Here is a 15,245-nt window from a genome sequence, read left to right as displayed (position 1 = left end):
AAACAGAAGTAGGTAAGATATTTTTATAAATATCAATTCGCTTTTTTGTTTATTTAAAGGTTAAAAGGACCGGACCGAACCGCCTGATCAGGATGACATGAGATTTCCTGATCTGGACCCGATCAGGAAATCTCATCTCATCCTGATCAGGTCCAGACAAGTCTTCTGCGTTACATACCTACCCGGTCCAGATCAGGCATGCCCAGTCCGGTCCTTCTAAGGAACACGAAAAAATTTCTACTCGGGTATTATTTAGCCATAATCTTCTATAAAGATTATGGTACTTCCCCAGTTGAGCGGTTCCAAGTTTTGAGCAGGCTATTTTTTTCTGTGCCTTATCCCAAACAAATATTTTCTTAAACAGTAACAAACACTAAAGTGTAACTCTTTACAATTGCAAAGATGATAGTCCTCCAAATGTACCGTGACGAAATTATTCTCAGTTTTCGGTACAGTTATGATCACATACATATAGACATACGTGACACGGAACAGTAGTTTATATATACAAAAAATAAATATAATAATCAATTGTTTGTTTGTTTTTTAAATAAAAAACTTTGATATTATTTAATCAATTTTAATAACAATCTCGCGATTAGGTAGCGATAATACTAAAAAATTTACATAGAACATGAAACGTTACGATAGCGATATACGGAACAATAGCAAAGCAAAAGCAATTAGTGTTAATACGGCTGTAACAGGAAGGGAGATCTTGTATTCAATATTACGTGCTTAGAATTTTTTTTTATTAGATATTTTAAACATGTATATGAACCATACTATATTAGTGAATAAGAAATATCTATTTGCTTTTTTAACTAAAAACTTAAGGAAAGACATATTATACTTAATTATGAAACTAGCTGTGCCCTCAACTTCGTCCACGTGAAATTTATCAAAAAAGCTATTGTTCAGTTCGCAGAGTTACAAAATAAATATTAAAAAAAGTAGCCTAAGTTACTCTTTACCACGTCAGCTATCTGCCAGTGAAAGTCCCGTCAAAAGCGGTCCAGCCGTTTCAGAGATTATCCGGAACAAACAGATAGACAGACAGACAGACATACAGACAAAAAATATAAAAAAATGATTATTTTGGTATGTGTACCGTATATTAATTTAGTAAAAAGCGGTTATTTATTCGTACAAACAGATACTCCAGTTTAATTATATTTATATAGATGTACATAAATTACTCACAATGTTATATAATTATGTTTATCAATATTGAATTTATTGTATATGTTTAACTTATTTCGCGTAGTTCTAGGTTAAGGGTTAACAAAAAAATGTCTAATATTTTAAGGTCCTTAAAATTCTATTGAAGTTTTAATCTCGGCCGCCTCGAGCAATCTGCTTCGTATCGTGTAGTCATCCATTCTATCTTGGTATTTATTAATACAAATAAATGAATAGAAAAATATTGCCATTTTTAACCGACTTCCAAAAAAGGAGGAGGTTCTCAATTCGACTGTATTTTTTTTTTTTTTTTTTTTTTATGTATGTTACATCAGAACTTTTGACTGGGTAGACCGATTTCGACAAATTTTGTTTTAATCGAAAGGTTGTGTGTGCCAATTGGTTCCATTTAAATTTATTTGAGATTTAACAACTACTTTTCGAGTTATATCTAATAATGCGTTTTTACTTAACGCTTTTTTCGTCGACCTACTTTGTATTATACCGCATAACTTTCTACTGGATGTACCGATTTTGATAATTCTTTTTTTGTTGGAAAGGGGATATCCCTAATTTGGTACCGTGATAAGGAAACCAGGATCTGATGATGGGATCCCAGAGAAATCGAGGGAAACTCTCGAAAATCCGTAATAACTTTTTACTGGGTATACCGATTTTGATAATTTTTAATTTAATCGAAAGCTGATGTTTATCATGTGGTCACATATAAATTTTATCGAGATCTGATAACTACTTTTTGAGTAATCTTTGATAACGCGTAGTTGCTTGACTATTTTTTCGTCGATCTACGTTGTATTACTTGTCGATGTAATTGAAGTCGGTTTTTTTTCGTTTGCGAGCAAACACAATTATTATTTTATCATATATTTTATACCATAACAGTAATAATGTTTAACATTAACTAATTGTTTTGTATGTTAACAACTTCAAGCCAAGAAAAGTGACTATCCCCATGAATAATTTAGTTAGTGCTTTTAGCATAGGCCTCTTTCCCCATGTAGGAGAAGGATCAGAGATTAATCCACCACGCTGCTCCAATGCGGGTTGGCGGATATATTCCCTACTATGAGTAACGATCGCTATCAGGTGTAGATGATAACAACCGGGACCGACGGCGTAAGGTGCTCTCCGAGGCACGGTGGGGAGACCCATAAGGACTGCACAAACACCCAGACCACGGCAAACACCTGTATGGCCAATACAAATGTTTGTCATGTGCGGGGATCGAACCCGCAACCGCCAGCGCATCAGGTACAACCCATGGCTGTAACCGTTGCGCCAACGCGACGGTCACAATTATGAACATAATAACAATATAGAAATAAATGCTAAAAATTAAATTCAATAAGATAAATTGTTTTTAGTGCTTTTACTCCTAATTCATCATTTTATAAAAAAAAAACTTAACATGAAATGGGTTAGAACTTAAATACCGATAGTGCGAGTAAGTATGCCCAAAAGAAGATAAAAAAAAAATGTCAAGATGACTGCAAAAAAATAATAAAATTGCCAAAAATTACAAGCATTAGACATTTAAAAAAATAAAGATAACATTTTTATTATTAAGCAAAAAGTAATTCCAATATAATCGCCATTGTTTAACACGGTGGCGATATATTTAATATTCTACTGAGTTTACAATAAAGGAACTCAATGACCTGAGATAATAGTTTAAAAATATTTAAATAAAAACGAACCGTCAAAGTGACAATATATTTTTTTGTAAGTTAACTTACGTGAAGTATCTTAGTAATTTTAATATTAATTGAATGTATCTAATTATATAATTAAGTTTAATAAATAATTATGTAATTTATTAGCGGTAATTGATGAAATTTTTTAACTTGTAATTGTAATTACAGTAAAAAAATGAAATTAAAAAAACTATGTTCTTTTTTGTAATCTGAGTTTTTTTTTAAATTGCTGTTATTGTTTATGGCTGTATTTTTTTAAATGTTAGTCAGTAATACCACACTTTGACGATTTTTCAATTTTTAATACACTGTAGATTACATAATAAACGCAAATTTACGGTACATCGTAATACAATATATTTAAAAAAAATTAAACAGAAATTATAAAATATATTATGATGTATCGGAATGAATATGATGTAGGTACTTTATAAATGATGTATCGGAATAGTTTCTGTCAGTACTTAGAAGTTTAAATTAAAAACTATATATATTAATTTTGACTTCTTTGAATTGTTATAAAACTTAATAGCAATAACAACTTGAAAAATAAAACATTCATGTTGTATATTTAAGAACATTTTTTTATAAAATGTCTCGGAAAAAAATACTTGACAAAAAGACAGTTGCTAAAAACGAGGGTTCCGTATAATTGTACATATATTTAACTATTTTATATTTAAATAAAATATCCGAAAAAATATTAATATATTGTTTGTATGTTACGTACTTACATTATATCCCTTAAACTTAGTTTTTAAACTTTATTAAAAAATGCTACTTTTAACTTTATTTATAGATTAAATTAAATAAATTAAAAATCTTAGCCTGGCTCTCTTTTTATTTTAATGCAAAGATATTACCTAAATTTTACTGAATATACTATAGTGAATTCTAATTGACATCGCTCTTACATAATAATATATCGCCCAGCATGAAATACGAACATGCTTAACAAGAAACTCGGAAAAAGTTAATTGAATAAAAAATATTTGCTAACGTAGTTTTTACTCAGATCCTATTTACATATATGGCAACTCAGATGCAAAGAAATAAATAGGACCTCCGGTAAAATGTTTTATAGGTCAACAAAAAATTATTCGAATTCCCTTGCCCTTCGAGACATAGATACTAAAAATTCTTTATTATCTTTACGTACATTTCTATATTTTATACGACTTTTATGTACTTATATTCAAAAGAGTATCTACTAATAAATTCTACATAGTTGTTGATAAACGAGATCTATTTCAATTTTATTAAATTTTTAAAAGGACGAAGGAAGAATTATGTGATGAAGGATTAATTATTATTTAAATTTTTATGCTCTGTGCCAAACGATTTAAAAATATACAGCGCTTAACATAATTACGCGCTATTTATAATTTAGTACATTTTATTTCCATATTTTAATAAATAAACTAACAATTTTAAAAATTACAACTCAATGCTAACATATATGCGTACAATAAAAAATATAGGTTTGATAAGATAATAACAGTTCAACATGTGTGGAGGTTAATAAGGCTGAAAAAAAGGTGCAATCAGTCGACATATTGTTGGTTACATAAAAAAAAACAACTGGTTTCTAAGATGACAGTTCAGTAAGACGTTATTTATCGACATTAGATTTTGAAGATTTAAAACTGAGATTTAAAATAAAAGTTATTCGTAAGAAATAACATGAAAATATAATACAATAATAGAGTCTAAATTTTGACGCGTAGTAGTCTTGCAGAGTTAGTTTCATGTTTTTTTACTTGCCACTTTGGTTTTCAAGCTTTTGCCCATTAGTAAGATGTATCAAGACTATCTAAGATTATTACCATGAAAATATTATTTAATAAATTTATACTAAAAAATAAACAAATTAATTAGTCTCGTAGTCTTAGCTGTAAATGGTGTCTTCAGCTTCAATCGGCAAGTATTGGCGGTCAATCGTCACAACATTCTGACCCTCTCAATATCGGGTCAATTAGGTTTCACAGAGAAATGAAAGCTCTCAAATATTAATTAATAATTGTACTTGACACATCCTTATCAATGATCATTTTATACATCTGTCGCCATTTAATCTTGACACTTTTTTATCTGTTGTCTGAATAGAGAACTTGGTGCTTTTTCTTTATCATGAAAGTGTCGTTAAATGAATGGCTACATTTTTTTTATCTGTTGCACGTCTAGAACTGGAACTTTTTCTATTATATCACTGCCAATATTAAGCGGGTTTGAATTTTGTTCGGAACAAATATTTGCTTTAAAAAATATATTTATTGCTTGTTACGATGTTGGCCCTTATGGGTTTCCACATCGTATCTCGAACAATCGGTATCAAGAAAACCTGATAATGATGAGACCGCTACCAGTTGTAGAGTACCGTGGGGGACTAAGCTACAACTCTTCTTCTATAAAGGAAAAATGTTCAATCTAAAATACTATCTAGAATTTAATAAATGTTGAACTTTGTACAAACCTTTTTTAGTGATTAAACTTGAATCGTTCTTGTTTTGATAAAACTATTAGCTTTTATTACCTTTAACGTTTTATTTCCCATTTTCACGTTCAAAATTTCTAAGAACAACAGCTTCAAATAAACAAACAAAATACGACATACTCTCTCCCCCACATAGAAGTTATACGTAACAAAAATAAGTAACATAAAACATATGGAGTTTCAAGTAAATTTTCTCACCGGGATACCTCATAATATATCCAATTACCCATAATAATTCCTTTTAAATCCAAAACAGTAATAACTTGTCACCTTTTCGTCGTTACAAAAAGTTTACACGCTGCAAAATATAATTATGTAATTAAGTAATTAATTTGCTCGTTATTAATTAATTACTCTTTAAACACATCTGCTTCGACTTAGCCTTATTTGGAACTAAATATTTTTAAGCGCGTTATTGGGTAATGTTGGTATTAACTTTTTTTAAGTCACTAAGTTGGCAATAAAACACACGGCTGGCCTGATGGTAAGCGACTATCGTAGTCTATTGTTGTCTGCAAAACCAGGTGCATCACTATATCGTTATTGTATCTCATCGTACCCAGAACATCCAGGGGCTCTTGCTACCTTACTCAATACAAGAACACAATATTACTTGAGCAGTTTTATTTATCTCCTCAGGTAAATACTTGTCTCATAAGTTATTTTTATACGTAACTAGCATCCCGCCTCGGCTTTGCACGGGTATTTAACAAAAATTTCAAAATATTTTTTTCCCCATTTTTTTGAAAATAAAATATAGCCTACACTAACCCGCGGCGAGTGTAGCTTCGCAAAAGTGAAAGAATTTTTTAAATCGATTCAGTAGTTTCGGAGCCTATTCAATGTAAACAAACATAAATAATTCCTCTTTATTATATTAGTATATATGATTTTTGTAATAACATTAATTTTGTTTTAATAGTATTTTTGACACTACAATTCTTATTCACCTTATATATACACACTTAGTCAACTTGTTATCCTTTTTTTTTACGTGGGGAAAATCCATCATGGATACCCTCCAGCGCGGGGGCGCCAGATGGTTATGTCAGACTCCTACTGACTAAAAACCACCACGTGTTAGCAGTCATCCGCCTGGGTGGGGCGAGAGGGGTCGCGCTAGCATTCGCCACCTCGCCTCAGCGGTAGTCAACTTGTTATCCTGCTCTATAGCAAAAACCTCATAAATCTCAAAAAAAAAAAATCAACATACGCACACCAAATTCTCATACCGAGTTATGAGGCTAGGAGATCTATGGCAAATTAGTTTAATAATATTTTTTCCTTAGGGTGTACGGTTATTTGAGGGATACCACTACTTGGCGATAAGATTTTCAACTATTGTTCTTTTCGATCAATTGTTTTATTTATAAATTTCATTCTTTTCAAAAAAAATATGTCATAATGATTGACTAATCAGTCATAACTTGTCACCGTCTATCAATAAATCTATTGATTCAGCCTGTAATATCCTATGACTGATTATAGACCTCTATCTCCATATAGAAGAAACCCTACAATAGTGTAAAATTGATACACGTTTAACTATCATTTACGTCTCAATATAACGGGAACATCAGTTTTCGATTTAACCAACATTACAGAATCTCATTATTTAAGACCCGAATATCGTCGAATATCACGTAAACGAGTCCTTTGTGAGCTAGACGTTATTATGAACGTTTAAATAACAATTAGACGACATCTAAGCCCGAGGACAATAATTATACCACAAAGCGTCTGAGCTGACTCCTTCCTGGTACGTCACTAACTCGATTTTTGAACGGTATAGCTACCGCGGTTGGTGAAGATATCTACGTTAATTTTTGAAAATAATTTCCTTTTGTGATGAACATTGTAATTTGAAGCTGTTTTTAATATACGTAGTTTTGTTTGTGATAGTATTTTGTATTCTTACTAATTCTGATGTAACAATGTTAACAAGTTTGATACCGTTCAAGTCTCCGATGTTTCCATTCAAAAAAGTGATCCATCATTGTACAATAACAAATAATTCAAATGACAATCCAATTTATCAAGATACACTTCAACATTCGTCACACATCATCATCATCACATCAGCCTATCGCAGTCCACTACTGGACATAGGCCTCCACAAGCTTGAGCCAAAAATTGCGTGAGCTCATGTGTTTTGCCCATAGTCACCACGCTGGGCAGGCGGGTTGGTGACTGCTGGCTTTCGCACCGAAGATGCTGCTGCCCGTCTTGAGCCTATGTATTTCAGAGGCAGTAGACTCCAACACTGATGTTCTAGACAAAACCAATTACAAATACTTAAAGAAATACATGTATTAAATAAATACAGGTAAAAGATCAATCGAGATCAAAAATAGTAAAATAAATTTCACAGTGGAAATTAAATGGGAGGCTTACGATTTTGGAATAAAAGATAATACATTTGACTGATGGTAAATCTGAACTAGAAACGATATCCACCAATCTGTATAATTGATAAAAAAAATCTGGCCATTATATAATTAATTAAAAATTAAAAAAAAAATACTATGAAAAAGAAATCGCAAGACAGCAGTATAATCAACATCAAAACATACAAATCCAGGTCAAATAATATCCATAATATATGTAGATATAATACACCCGAAATACCAGAATAAATTAATTCGAAATCCTATTAAACCAGTTCGGTCCGCAATAAGCTCCGTCATTATATGCCCTGATGTGATAAACCCACAACGGGGGATGTAACGAGATGAGACAGCATCGCCCCGGGCCGTGACTCTGTTACAAGCTTTGACATACTTCGTAGCAGACGGAGAAAAATCGATAGGGTCAGATTTTACCTTGAAACTGGGTATGAATTGTATGTTACATAAATTGTGATTTTATAAGTAAAAATATAATTTATTTTGGTTGATTTCATATTCTTACTGTCCGTACAGATATATTCCCTACTATGAGTAACGGCATCAAGCTTCACGTGCTTTTCCTACGATATACGTGACCGTGAACCCGACATAATGCGCGATGAAGTACGAGCAGCAATTAAACACCTAAAATGCAATAAAGCCATAGGTTGTGACGAAATCCCAGTCGAGGTCCTCAAAGTAATGGGAGAATCCGGAGTAGATGTCTTATACACCATCTGCAGTAAAATATGGGAGACCGGAATATGGCCCGACGACTGGTCGAAATCCATTTTTATTCCACTGCACAAAAAAGGGTCCACCAAGAAATGCAACAACTACCGACTCATATCCTTGATATCGCATGCAAGTAAGGTGATGCTCCACATAATAAATAGACGGCTGTTGGCCTACCTTTCAAGTCAAATCGCACCCGAGCAAGCCGGATTTGTTAAAGGAAGAGGCACTCGCGAACAAATTCTTATATTGCGTCAGATTATTGAGAAGGCCAGAGAATTCAATACAACCCTTTACATCTGCTTTGTGGACTTTCGCAAAGCATTTGATACGGTCATATGGACACACCTCTGGACAATACTTGCAGAAATGGGTGTACCGCATCATTTAATAGTTCTGTTGAGGAAGCTGTATGAAGATGGTACTGCAGCGGTAAAAGTGGATGATACCCTCTCAAGTATTTTTAAGACTGAGGCCGGTGTACGACAAGGATGCATCTTATCGCCATTACTCTTTAACACCTACACAGAGTACATTATGCGTATTGTCCTGGAAGATTGGAACAAAGGAATATCGGTTGGGGGACACGTGATAAATAACCTTAGATACGCTGACGACACTGCCCTTCTCGCACAGACTAGAGAAGACATTGAAAATCTTTTGACCCGTCTAGAAAATATCAGCCTCCAATTCGGACTTGCTATCAACCGAGACAAGACGAAGATGATGATAGTGGACCGGGCTGAACAAAGTGGAAGCAATGTACACAAAATAGCTAATTGCGAAGTGGTACAGAACTATATTTACCTCGGCTCCACTATATCAAGTACTGGAGGATGTGGCGACGAAATAAGGCGAAGGTGCGCCATGACCAGGTCTGCTGTGGAACGACTGGGAAAGATTTGGAGAGACAGAAGGATCACCAAGAAGACTAAAGTCAGGTTGATGAAATGCCTTGTGTTTCCAATCTTTCTCTATGGAGCCGAAACTTGGTCTCTGAAACTGCAGGATCGCCGTAAAATCGATGCATTAGAGATGTGGTGCTGGAGGCGCCTCCTAAAGATCCCGTGGACGGCGTTTCGCACCAACGTATCCATCCTCAGAGAACTTCGTATCAAAGACAGACTATCATCAACTGTACAACTACGAATACTGAAGTTCTTTGGGCACATCTCTAGAAATGAAAACTCGATGGAGAAACTAGTGGTGCAGGGCCAGGTGGAAGGCAAGAGAGCACGCGGTCGGACGCCAACCCGCTGGACAGACGTCATCACAAGAGCTACTGAGTCCACCATGGTCCAGTGTACTCGCGACGCCTCCAACAGAGGGAAATGGAAGCACATCGCCAGGAGAGCTACCCTCGAAAATATTATCAACCCACCAAACACCCCACTATGTACCTCGTCAGCGCAGCCACGACCACTCTGACAAGAGTGTGCGACTAAGAAGAATGAGTAACGATCGCTATCAGGTGTACATGATAACAACCGGGACCGACGGCTTAACATGCTCTCCGGGGCACGGTGGGGAGACTCACAAGGACTGCACCAACACCCAGACCACGGCAAACACCTGTATGGCCAATACAATTGTTTGTCATGTGCGGGAATCGAACCCGCAACCGCCAAGCGCAACAGGTACAATCCATGGCTGTAACCGTTGCACCAACGCGGCTTCATATTATATTCAGAATAAAGGCGTTGTATCCGCAACTCTATATCAGAAAGAAGAATCATTTTTAACGGTGCCAACGGTCAAACAATTTTTAACTCATATACCTAACGTAAGCAATGAGTAGCTTATTTTTGTAACCAGTCATCAGGGGTCAGTAAGATATTATGAAGTATTGATATACTTTTTACGAAAAAATCAAAGATGTCCGAAATATGATCGATCACAAAACTTTCACAGAAATAAGACAAGCTTCAACGAAATTCAACAAACAAAATCACGAATATTCCAAATGTTAAAATCAGTTTTATTCTAAAATCCAGCCAAAAGCTCGTGTAAAACCCTAACGAGGTACTCCAACGCTTAACAATGCAACGTGGCCAAAGTTCAAGCAGCCATTACTTTAAAAACGTGTCAAAATTTCTTATATCATCTAACTACTAGTTATTAGTATTACTAGTAATAATTGATGAGAAAGATTTGTTTGTATGCCGTTAATAAACTTAATTTGATTTTAATTATAAACGATTATTTTGCAATCTTCTTACTCGGGAATGTAGGCTGTGTAACATCATGCTATGACTCGTATCATAAAGCCATATAACATACTAACTGTGCCCGAGACTTAAATAAAAAAAAATATTTTAGTTTCCAGAGTTACTAAGTAAATAAATTTCTAAAATAAAAGTAGCCTAAGTTACTCCTTATTACATCAGCTACCTGCCAGTGAAAATCCCCTCAAAATTAGTTCAGCTGTTTCAGAGATTAGCCGGAACAAACAAACAGACAAACAGACAAAAATTGTAAAATTGTTATTTTGTTGTAGGTATGTACCGTGTATCCATATGCATTTAGTAAAAAGCGGTTGTTTTAATATGACAAACAGACACTCCAATTTTATTTATTTTTATACATATCAGTTTGAGTATAACCGTAAAGAATGCCCAGTCACATACTTCATATATGAAGCAAAATTTTAATTATTCTAAGTTTGTACGCGTTGATGGTATCGCGTTTTTACCTTTTCTAAGCCTCTATTGTAAAGTATGTACACTTTTATCAGTTAGCGTCGTATAAATTGCTGGTGTGTCGATCAGTTCATTACCAGTCTTTAAAAACAAATATCAAAACTATGAATCAAGAATGTTAATAGAAGTGCTAGATTAGTGTTTGTGGAGTTGTTTACTATGATTATTATAGAAAAATGAAAAAATCAGAGGCCAATTTTAAATTAGTAAGACTTTTTATCTTGTTTTTTCATAGGAGTTTAATCACTTGGCGATCATGTCACGCCCGTAACAGAAATTATACAAAATGACAACAACAATAACATAGCCATATAACAATGAGTAGCATTATACTTAAAATTACTAAGACGTTACTTATTTATATTATTCATACTTCTACCATCATTATCAGTAAGTTAAATATTCTGACAGAATTATTCTGTATATAACGATTTATATATATTATATAAATCACTATGTCACAGCATTTTGCTAAAACCTTAAATCAAACACACATTGAGACTAAAGCTCAAAAAAAATGTTATATCTATTGTATATATACGTATGGTGTACAAATTACAATAACAATATTAATAATAAATAACATAAAAAATTAAATAAAGGAAGATTTTTTTTAATATTAGCGTTATTCATTAACAAAAACGAAATCAGTAAAATGAAAATGAAAATTTTATCAAAATAAAAGGAAACAATAACGGCGCGGCCAGCGTGCAGCGGCGCAGTAAACGTCGTTAGGCGCGAGTTCCGTCAAAAATACGACTAATTTTAATTGCTACGTTGATAGAGTCTTCCATTATCGCGTTATTCCGCTCCCCGTGCCTCCCCAACTGGCAATGCTTATTTCATTGTTACACGCTGATTTTTATTACTAAAATTCGTGTAAAATATTAGATTTAGTATTGTGATTAATTCTTCTGAAGATATAATCTAAGCTTTGAAAGTCACAGATGATGTAATTGTGAAAATAGTATAGTCATTATTATGACACTAATTTACTATATATAGTTAATGACAACAAATTCATAATAAATATGTAGGTACACTACTTTAATATTAAAAAAAAATTCTCTACATAAGCACTAAATTATCGCAGAAAAAGCACAAAAAAAATGTCATCCATGTGTTATTTCTTCATTGATATCTCAAATTTAGCTCCATCTCAATTTGTAGCTCGTTATTAGCTTTCTATTTTTCTTTTCAGTACTATATATAGTTGTTATAAGCTTTACACCTTACGGTAATCACATAAAATAAAATAAATATTAGTAAAATCTCCATTATCAACCCCTGAGAAAAGTATAGTACTTATATGTCGTACAATCTCCCCAAATCGGGAATCAAACTGATTGCAGTCTTGCAGACGGCTTGAGGATCAAACAATGTTGTGGGATTGTTTCTGATTAGATTTGTGGGATAAACCGGAGACGGATTTTCTAACGTGAAGTGTGTTTATTTTATGAACTTAACATTTTAGATATACCATAATTTCAAAAACAAAATTCTATACAAATATCTTGTTTGTAAAATAACTTCAAATTAATTACGTAAACTATTATACGTATTAAATTATTTTATGTAAGTTACAATATGTTATTTATGTGAATTTACTTTATAAGTTAGTTGATAAATATTAATATCATTTGATCCTATAAGTCGAAATGTGATTTTATTATAGGCTATCTGCTGAAACAGGAAATCAAATAAAAGCTATAACGTTTTTCTTTCGATTGTATAACAATATCTTCAAATTAATGTCAAAATCTGATGTTCAATTAATTTACTAAAATTAAATTATATGAAAACCTGTAATAAAAACACTAACTTTATAACTACATAATATAATTTAAGAATTCTTAACACATGTACCTTGAACCCTTTAGTCAATAAAAAAATAAAACACAATAAAAACCTACATAGAGAAAGAGGCCCATGCCAGGCAGTGGGATGTTACCTGGCTGTCTGAATCGTAATTAAAAAAAAAACATATGACACTAACGTCAAAACCTATAAAAATATTTTCAGCCAGTGAAATCACAATATAACATTAATGTTAGCGAGTAATAACCCACTTTGCAAATCCGGCGTCGTAATAATAATTCACGGACAGACGAACCGTAAACGCCGCGTTACTCCCATCACAGGATAATTGTGTTGGGATTGGGTATCTAGTTACTATGGGGCTTGTTGTGAATTGAATTATATTAGCTATTAGTATAGCTAATGTAGTCATCATGTGGTAGAGTATAGTACGAAACATCCTTCTTAAAATCTGAAGAAGCTAAAGAAGAAGTACCTCATCCTCACGGGAGATCACAGCCAAATAATACTGCTCACAAATAGTGTTGTGTTCCTGGTCAGTAAGCTGGTCAGAGTACATGGAAAGGATCGGTGGTGGGATCATCAACGCGCTTGCGATACTTCTGGTGTTGTAGGTGTCTACAGACTACGGTAACCGCTCAATAATTCAATAAATTTGTGTATAATTTGTTCATGCAGTCTCATGATCTCCCCATCTCTTCCCGTAGGTGTCGTAAGAGGCGACTAAGGGATAACACAGTTCCACTACTACCTTGGAAATTAAAACGGCGACTGATGTCGGGATAACCATCCAACTGCTGACTTTGAAATACACAGGCCGAAGACGGGCAGCAGCATCTTCGGTGCGACAAGCCAGCCCTGCGATCACCAACCCGCCTGCCCAGCGTCGTGACTATGGACAAAACACATGAGTTCACTCCATTTTTGGCGCGAACTTCTAGAGACCTATGTCCAGCAGTGGACTGTATCTGAAGTGATGATGATGATGAGTCCCATATTGAGGTAAATTTAAATTATTGTCAAGACGGACTGAAAACTACTAACACATACTACTACACAAATACAACTGACTAAAAATACTAGTGACTACCTAACATCACGCTGAGTCAAATGAAAGTAATATAAGCACAAAAGTCGTATCAGAAACAGGAATAAAGTCTGTCATATATTTCTATCCATCTATTCATTAATAAGACAACATGTCTCGTACCAACTAAAAATGTGCTCTGAGCAACATCATAACTTTGTATCGTAACAACAAGAAAACAATAAATCTTCTTACTTTCATGAAAGTACTATCGTATATGCAAAAATTTCCATTATCTATTTTCAACGGCTCAATTAATTTTCGCATAACCATTAATCAGCTTAATAGTACTTAAATCATATTGTAACCATATTTGTCTCTATATAACGTGGCAGCATGTTTATGTAAATCGTAAAGAGACACGGTAAAAACGTGCAAAATGTCCAGTTAAAAGTTAAATAATGCAATTTTATTTTCTCCTATTTACATAATGTTCTTTAAAATTTATGAAGCATAGGATGGCAACACCGATGTTATCTTAGCGCATTTTATGGACCAGTGTCGCATAATTAAATTATAAAAAGTATTTTTTATTTGCTCTCGGTTAAATAAACAGTCGTACTTATGCTAAAGTGCTAGTGTAAGTACAATAGACAACGCGATAAAAAGAAATTACCTAAAACACCTTTGAATTATAAACTAATTTACGCCTTTCCAGTACATTGTAAGAAGTTTATTTTTTAATATGGCCGTTTGATGCGAGTATTTCTACGATACGAAACTTAATAAGAATTCCAGAAAGCTATAAATAATGCATTCTATACACCTAATCCAGCTGCCAACTACATTGTATTTTACAGAATCATTAGGTATAGTTATATTACCGCTTCCAACAGAATCCATGAAATGAAACCAATTTTTTATTAAAAAATTACCCCATTTTTAAAATAATAAAACTTATATTGCCTTAAAACACTTTTCACAACATTAACCAACGCTTAGAACGTTAAAAATTTCAGTAACTAAAGAAATATATATAAATCAATTCACCGAAAAATTCCCATGACCGTCGCAAAAATCGTTCAATTTAAATACAATCAATTACCAAACCCTCAACCACCGTCGTATAACTCTTACAGTTCCAATAATATCAAGTCAACGCGTTACAATTAAACACACTTAATGAAA

This window comes from Melitaea cinxia, chromosome 12 (assembly GCF_905220565.1).
Source record: "Melitaea cinxia chromosome 12, ilMelCinx1.1, whole genome shotgun sequence".
Taxonomy (NCBI): domain Eukaryota; kingdom Metazoa; phylum Arthropoda; class Insecta; order Lepidoptera; family Nymphalidae; genus Melitaea; species Melitaea cinxia.
The sequence above is the reverse complement of the archived record's forward strand: the minus strand, read 5'-3'. Positions refer to the sequence as shown.